Consider the following 6278-nt stretch of genomic DNA (forward strand, 5'->3'; position numbering starts at 1 on the left):
ACTGGAGGACTCATTCCGGGGCCTGTGAGAAGTGACATGACCTGAAACCACTTGCATTATATTCCTATAAGTATGAGCTTCATATGCCCTGAAGACATCTCCTGCAGTATACCCATAAAAACAGCCCTTTTTGCATTAGCGCAGGTCCGCAGTGTACTTCCCCTTACAATGGGGTAAATCCTCTAAAGAGGGCATGCTAGTTGGCGCTCTGTCTCAGAGTCACACTCTCGCCAACCCAGTTGGGTAAAGTTTTTAACGAAAAAACTTCCGAAGGTTCTCCTTAACCCATTCACCAACTGAATCCGTGTTGAGTTAGGATGCTTTGGCTTCGAATCTCCATAGAAGGGAAGTAGGTTGCCACCTTTCATGGAAGCTTCTTAGTGATAAAGCCAATCCCATGAATATTTTGGTTGATCCTATCTCCTTCCCCTCTATCTATAAAAGCTTGTTCTTTTTCCTTGAGCAAGCTAGTTCCAGCAAAGTGCTAGTGGTAGGGAGAAATCCAGGAGTTCAAGAGATTGAAGTTGCAAGAGCCTTCTTTGCATCCATAAGGCCAAATCTAAGTGAGGAGATTCTTGTCACCAAGGAGAGAAAGGCTTGTTTCCCATCCCAACAAGCTTTGCAAGACTTGTGTAGCTAATCACCCAGCTAAAGGAGGATTTGACGTCAGAACTATGGTTGTATTCTTCTTTGTTGTTTATCAATAATAGATGACTATCATTATGGTTCCACTCTCATTGTCCTTTGTAATGATTTATGTTGAGTTATATCTTTTCTGACTGATATATAATTGCATCTATTGGATTTTATGCTTGTATTTGTGTTGTTCTTTGCATGTGCAGGTGTCCAATCACGGAGATCGTGGGGATCGTGACCAGCCGAAGCAAAGGAACGAGAGCGACGTCTCTTCTATGAATATTAGCGTTGGAATCCAAGTAGGTTCTCATCATCCACCTTTAATTTGCAATTAGGAACTTGCGTGATAGCATTGTTTGATTGTTGCTAGACCCAGTCTGGGCTAGTAGGGATCGTCTCTGTCCGCAGAGGGGATTTACCTCCACAACACCTTGTATTTAGGATTAAGGCGATATGACCTCTGTTTAATAGGCTTCGTGTTCGGCTTCAGAGTGATCTTCATAATTGCCAAATCGCCAACTAATCCCTTCAAATCCAAAAACTTAGTAGGGAAGAGATCCTAGTATTCACGGAGTAACTCAACAACTTTATCAACTATGGCGTTGTCCCAATAATCTCCAATCTTTGTGAACTTTAGTTCTTCTTTAGTGCCAATGTTTACTTTCTTTGTCTTCAAAGGTGCGGAGATGTCCCAATTTTCTATTTGCAGGCCTTCAACTTCGTGATGCCTTTCTACCTATAGAATATTAATGTTTCTCGGGTCTTCATCCTCCTCTTTAGTGGTCACATTATGGTATTCCAACGCATGGCACAGCTAGGTGCTCCAATCTGGTTATGTCCATTCCATAGGTTTCATCAGTGTTCTGAAGATAACCACTTTAATCTCTTTTAGCGCTTCATCGATGCTTGCAAAGCCGTCTTCAGAATCCTTCCTTCAGTACATCCCACTCCGCAATGGCATGATGCAACTCCATTTCTAGATACCAGTTCATGGGGATTGTATCCAAAGTATGGAAAAATATGTGTACCCATTTCGGCTGCGGTTCCGTTCCCCATTCTTTAGTCCATTTCGCTAGGTAAGTGCACAAATCGTCCCTTCCATTATATTTCTCAGTGATTATGGTGTTAGCACGCCCAAACCATAGCTTCATGATTCTTCTGTAATCTCAACCATCATGCAGGCGTAGCGGGCAGTGCCAACTCTAATGCTTGGAAGCGGTGAACCTGAGGGACTTCACACTTAAATTCATCCAAAAACATATCTACATTAGTTAAACCATCATAATAGGGCAATTTCCTTACCTCCGATGAAACATAGCAGAATGACTTCATCCTCATATTGCATCACAACGTAGACACTTCTTGTAAGCAATTATGCCAATGCTCTAACTCCTCATTTGAATCAGAGGTGTAGGAACTCTCTTGCTCCCATGTAATCCTCCCGTCTACCATTGGATTGATCCAGTTCTGATCTCTCAATGTTATTTTGTAGATTTGATCCAATTCATCATCACTTTCCTCATAATCACAGACTGGTTCAGTATATTGCACCACTTTTGCAGGGTCTAACGGTACTACAACCTGAAGAAATTTTCTTTCAAATGACATTGTCCTCTTCTTCAAATTGATGACCCCATTCATATCAATGGCCCAGTCAATTCCTAGGAGCGCGGGGTATGGATTACTATCATCGATAATTTCTATAACTTCAAAGTCTGCTACTGCACTCGGACCTTCAATATCAACTGTTACTCCATATAAACGTCCCATGGGGATGATTTTCTCTTGTTTCACCATCCTATGTTGAATCAGAGACCATCGCAGCAAAGGTCTCCCCATCCTTTCCCATGTATGTTTCAAAAAAATGTTTGCATCAGACCCCAGATCCAAGATGACCTGATCCATTTCATACTCACCTATCTGCGTGGTGAGCCTCATCTCACGCCCTGTTGGTGCCTTATTTTTTCCAGTTTTATAAGATCACAGTGCCAACCGAGTGACTCTAGGGTGAGTCATGATCTTTATGTTGGGGGCCTATTGGGATGGGGTCCCCTGGGTCAGTTTTGGGGTTAAAATAACCCATGTTTTGATGTATTTTTTGTAAATAGTGTAAAGTCTCCACGATTTGTCAATGCGGAGCACATAGATGATTAGGTGTCAAAGGGGTATTAGCCCCTTGTTTATGTAAAGTTTGAGTCAGTTTTGAGATCCACCAATGGTCCATGGACCATGGGATTGTATGTAAAAGGCTATAAATAGGTGTGTCTTAGAGAGTCTAAGGCATGTTATGTTAGATCATGTTAGTAATGGATCAATAGAAGAAAAACAATAGCGCAGAGAAGTGGGTCAAATAGGAGAAGAAAGGCTCGAGTGTGGAGAGGCCTAGGTAGAGTCCGCAGCTAATTGCGCAGGATAGTTTTGAGTCTGTAATACTATATTGAAGATCAATAAAGGCAATTACCAAGAATTCTTGTGTATCTCTGTTTACTTCTGTTTATGATATATGCCATTGATGAATAATGTGTTTATGGAATATTGATCTAATGATGCATGATTCTCTTGAATAAGTCTTAATACATGTACACAGTGCATGTGAAGTACTTTCACGAATAGTGTGATGAATTATGTTATGTCTACTAAATAACCTAAGTAGATATGCACAAGCACTAATCTAGGGTTGTTCTTTGATGCGGTTAATTAGATAAATCGACTATTAAGGGTCCAGAAAGGCTGATCGTAGAACTTCGTGAAGGTTTGAATACTGTTTTAATAGAGTTGTAGTACCGAGCCCTAAGGGCTCATCGATCTATGTGAAGGAATATATGAAGCGCTAAAATACATCACACTCATCTCTGGATGCATAAACTTGGTTCTTGCATCCCACCATACTGCTTCGAGTGAGACTGCAGCTTGTGATACATGAGATGTTTTTGAAAGGGCCAGTAGTGTAGGGATTTGCTGGTTGGCGGAACTAACTCTAAACCTGGGTCAGGATCCCCTAAGCCAACAAATGTTTCTATTGATTGGACTGAGATCTGCATGAGAGAGATGTGTGATGTCACATCACTAGAATCTGATCAAGAAATAAATTGAAAAGTGGTTGGATCAGAAGATTCATGAGTTCATGACACAAAAAAACAGGAATCTGCACATGTCAAAAGAAGAGTGGTTGAATAGGTATCTGTATACAGAGATACAAAAAACATTCTTCTACACTTTTCCCATTGAATTGTACGAGTGGTTATCTAAATTGGCAGCCAGCCAAGGAAGGTGGAAGCTTCATAATCCTATTTTGTGGACTCCTGAATTAGTGTGATGATTAGACGCCTCTAAAAACTTGATCGCGCTGGATGTTGATCATTGGCTCGATCAGATTTGGGAAGGATTTGTTATAGAATTCGCAGTTGATACCTCAGTCAGCTACAGTGAAGCGAAGTGGAGATTTTTCAAAGGACCTCGAGGTAAGTGTTTAAGATCTTTGAATAATTGGATTAAAATGATGTTGTGTGAAAAATGGGTGATGCCATTACCTTGATGTTCAGAGCTATGCGAAGTGAACAATTCTTTAGAAATCATGAAGGATCAGGACTAGAGTATAGTTTGTTGATTGGACCTCTTGTAAGAGATGAAGAAGGAGTGGAATGGACTCCATGGTGAAGCATTGTTCATATAATCACTCAGGGTTTCCCTCAAATAAATCATCCATCAAGTCCACCTCCATCTCATACACCTTCGCCCACACCTCCACCTCCACCACCACCACCCACCATGGCGAATGTGATGAAATTACCAATCTTCAAAGGCATTGGGAGTGAAGATACGTAATAGTTTTGGTTTGTTGTGAATTTTGTGCGGACCGCGTAGCAGATTACTAATGACAATATAAAGAAAGCATATTTGGTTATTTCTTTACAGGATCGTGCGCTGACCTGGTATATTAAGTATTGTTCAGATAACCCTCCAGCATTGCTAGCAGATACTAAGGTGGCTTTAAACAAGGATTTTAGTAATCCTAAGTCCAACTCATAGTTAGTAGTTGGATTGAAGGAAATCATGATCAAGGTTGATGAGACGTCTTGGGAATTAGATCAAAGGTTGAAATGTGTGATTCAAGAAGCTAACATGCAGCTCACAGGTGGTTAGCATCACGAATGGTTTATAACTTCTCTTCTACCTCACCAGAGGATTTCTTTGTCACAACAAAAGATATGAACTTAAGCAGAAGCCCTAGAAATCGTGATGAGGATGCATGCAATGCCCATTCAAGATGTGACCTTGGGGGTACATTAGATTCGCTCTCAGTTACAGAGCCTCTTCTTAGAATTGCAGAGCTTGAAGAAAGATAAGGAGACTAAACCATAGGTGTGCGCAGAAGTCTTGTGTCTGAAGTGTAAGATCCAGGGGCATGATAAATACCATTGTCCCATATTTGCGACATATATTACAGCAAGGGGACCAATTCCCCTGAGGCCAGAAGCTCCACTAGGACTGAGTGTAGGGGCTGCACTATGGTGCACTATTTATCAGGTTGCTGGACAACATGCGATGGATAATTGCCATTTGCTTCAAAAGTTCTTCTAGACACTGCAACAATTATTCTGTAACTTTTGCAAATTAGTGGGCCACAATCAGTGCCAGTGTCACAACTATGAGCTGATGATGGAAAGAACACCTACATACTGGATGCAAACAGAAAATCGGCCTCCAGAGCATGGCACCGGAGGAGCACGCAAAGGATATCAAGGACGAGGATGAGGTTGAGGAGGAGGAAGGCCTAGTAGAGGATGGGGTCAAGTTCTCTGTTATAACTATGAAACACCATGTCACTAATGCAGGAGTGTCAGAATCATACCCACCCGTCATGTCAATAGTATAGCCAGTTTGACCTCACTATAGAAGAATTTCTAGGGCTGATAGCAAAGATGAAGGAGAAGAATTCAAAGCCTCAAAAAACTATGAAAAACTTACATATGATGAGAGATGAGCCCCACAGGAAGATTGAAGTATGAATATAGTGTTGAGAATCAGAATAGTGACTAGCATTGATAAAGGTAAACATCCTGAAGAGGATGGATGGGTCCGCAAGGCCCCAGAGAAGGAAGTGGGTTTTGATATGAATCATGCAAAGGAGACATTTATGGAGGCCAAGAAAAGCTTCGCTGAGGCATCTACCTCAGGAAGTCAGGACAAGGTGCAAGAAACCAGCGCACCGGTAGAAGTTGACCCCTCTGTTCTTACTATGTTTTTGGAGACTTGCATAAAACTTCTACATGATAGCAAAGCTATGGAAGGCCTAGAGGAGTTAATAAAGAAATGTGTTAGCAAGGAGAAGGTCCCTGATGGACACCAGGTGGTCTAAAAATTTTGGAAATATAAGGCAAGAATAGGATGCGAGATGAGGCTCACCACATAGATAAGAGATTATGAGATGGACCAAGTCATCTTGGATCTAGGGTCTGATGCAAACTTTTTGCCAAAACAAACATGTGAAAGAATGGGGAGACTTGCATTGCAGTAGTCTCTGATTCAGCTCAGAATGGAAAACCACCAGAAAATCATCCCTATGGGATGATTATATGGGGTGACAGTTGATATAGAAGGTGCAAGCACGATGGATGACTTTGAGGTGATAGAGTTCATTG

Source organism: Pinus tabuliformis, chromosome 7 (genome assembly GCF_031772625.1).
Source record: "Pinus tabuliformis cultivar Carrire ecotype Pingquan chromosome 7, CPIR1, whole genome shotgun sequence".
Taxonomy (NCBI): domain Eukaryota; kingdom Viridiplantae; phylum Streptophyta; class Pinopsida; order Pinales; family Pinaceae; genus Pinus; species Pinus tabuliformis.